This window comes from Coenobita brevimanus, chromosome 2, assembly GCF_032717465.1.
Source record: "Coenobita brevimanus isolate Jiangsu-jjx chromosome 2, ASM3271746v2, whole genome shotgun sequence".
In the NCBI taxonomy this organism is placed as follows: Eukaryota; Metazoa; Arthropoda; class Malacostraca; order Decapoda; family Coenobitidae; genus Coenobita; species Coenobita brevimanus.
The window spans coordinates 21387980-21390764 of NC_136955.1; positions in this window are offsets into that span (position 1 = coordinate 21387980).

A 2785-nucleotide genomic window follows, 5' to 3' on the forward strand; every position below is an offset into this window, starting at 1 on the left:
AGCTCCTGGTGGTGCAACATGTCCATCACCAATTACGCACCCAAGGTACTGAACTCCAGCTTGACCAAACTCACACCTTGATAAATTAGCTACAAGATTAGTCTGAACCAAACGCTCAAGAAATTTACTGACATGGCATAGGTGATCTTTCCAGTTGTCACTGAAGATTAATACATCATCAATATAAACAACACACCCTGCCAAACCCTCTGTTACAACATTCATGAGCTTCTGAAATGTGGCTGATGCATTCTTCATACCATATGGCATTACAGAACATGCAAAAGTCTTTCCTAGTGTTACAAAACATGAGATCTCCCTAGCACGTTCAGTCATAGGTACTTGCCAGTATCCCTTTAACAAATCAAACTTACTTATGTACCTAGCCTTTCCGATCTTGTCTATGCAATCTTCCACACGAGGGAGAGGGTAAGTGTCTGTTTTGGTTATCTGATTAACACGTCTGTAGTCGATGCAAAGCCGCTGTGACCCACCTGGCTTAGGGACTAGAGTGACAGGAGAACTCCACTCGCTCTGACAGGGCTCAATCATCTTGTGGTCCAACAGGTAGCCAAGCTCCTTCTGGATGAGAGGAACTTTCACTGGGTTCACACGGTAAGGAGGCAGTTTAATTGGCTTTCCGTCTCCAACATCGATATCATGCATCAACACAGTGGTTTTTCCTGGAGTGGCACGGAACACTTGCGGGTACTCCTTCAGTAATGCCGAAAACTCCTGCCTTTGCTCCGGAGGTAGATGAGAAAGCTTAGTCTGGAGATCATTCATGACATCAGGATTCTTCCCCAAACTCTCACTCAGGCTCATACTGCATAGGAGAGCTTCACTTGCAGACTCGGATGGAACAGCTACAGTGCAGACTGGGTTATTTTCGTCCCGCCTGTGATATAACTTTAGCATGTTGATGTGACAAAGTTGCTTGTTCTTTCTACGATCCGGTGTGGCGATGACATAGTTGACATCACTGAGTTTCTTCTCCACGAAATAAGGACCACTAAACTTGGCTTGAAGAGGTTGCCCATGCACCGGTAGCAGAATCAAACCCTGATCTCCTGGCTGAAAGTGGCATAACCTGGACTTCTTATCATACCAAGTCTTCATCTTCTCCTGAGCAGCTCCTAAATTCTCTCTCGCCAGCTGTAAAGCAGTGGACAGCCGTTCTTTGAACTTCATCACATACTCCAGCAGGTTGACGTCATCTTCCTCCGACAGCCAGCATTCCTTGAGTAACTTAAGGGGTCCTCTTACTTCATGGCCAAACAGTAGTTCAAAGGGTGAGAAGCCCAGTGATTCATTTGGAGATTCTCTTGCGGCAAATACAATGAATGGAAGACCTTTATCCCAGTCTTTCTGATCTTCTAAACAGTATTTCTTGAGCATCGATTTGAGTGTTTGATGATATCTCTCCAACGCTCCTTGAGTCTGGGGATGGTAAGCTGAAGACGTGATCTGGGTGATGCCCAACTCTTTCAGAGACTGCTTGAAAACATTTGACATGAAATTACTTCCCCGGTCTGGCTGTACCTCCTTGGGCAGACCAAACTTTGTGAAGAACCCTAGCATTTCCTTAACCACGTTCTTTGCTGAGGTATTTCTAAGTGGAATGGCTTCAGGATAACGAGTAGCCATATCAATCAGGGTCAACACATAAGAAAATCCTGAAGAAGTCTTAGGAAGAGGGCCCACAATATCCACCAACACACGGGTGAATGGCGCCTCAAAAGGAGGAATGGGAACTAGAGGTGCAACCTTTTCGGTCTGATTACACTTCCCCACAACTTGACAGGTGTGACAAGACTTACAATACCAGGAAACATCCCTGAAGATACCTGGCCAGTAGAAGTGTTTCAAAATGCGTGCCACAGTCTTCCTCACTCCAAGGTGTCCTGCCAAACTGGAATCATGAGCCACTCTAATGATATCCTGCCTACAAACACGAGGGATGACAACTTGATGTACAACCTCCCATTCACAGTCGGCTGATGCTGTTGGGGGTCTCCACTTCCTCATAAGCACTCCTGACTTTATATAATAACAAGTAGAAGCACCGGCTGACTCTTCCTCACTGCAAGCAGAGTTAGCTAGACCTTTCAACTCAGGGTCAGCAACCTGCAACTCAACCAACTCTTGACGAGACAAATTATCAACACTATGGGGTACTGCCTCATCTGGTGCGTGGTCCAAATTAGCAAGAAAAGTGTCAGCTAGGATAACATCATCATCATCATTATCCTCTAAATCACCAGTAACTTTAGACCTAGCCCTAGTGACAGCACATGCAGAGAACACATCAGGGACATCACAATCCTGGGCCGCAGCCACTGGCTCACTAGACAAGTGAGGAGCTGGACACACTTGACTTCCACCAATATCATTTCCAAGTAAGGAAGTTACACCTGACATTGGGAGTGTCTCAACCAACCCAACCATAACGGAACCATTAACAAAACCAGACTCTAAATTCACTCTGCACAGAGGGACAGAGAAGTAATTATTCCCTACACCTTGTAAGATCACAGTTTCATCAGAGGAATTAACATTAGAGCCTAGAACACTGGTCAGCATAAGGGATTGGCAGGCACCTGTATCACGATATATTTTAACTGATTTCCTGTCATTACTGTCCAGAGGACTGACAAAACCATCAGACAGGAAATTAGCACATGAACTCTTGAGAGTGTCACCCATGTTACTGCTCAAAAGAGGAGCTTCATCATGAGAATGTAATTTACCCCTCAAAGCAGGTTCAGTTAACTCAGTTAAAGAA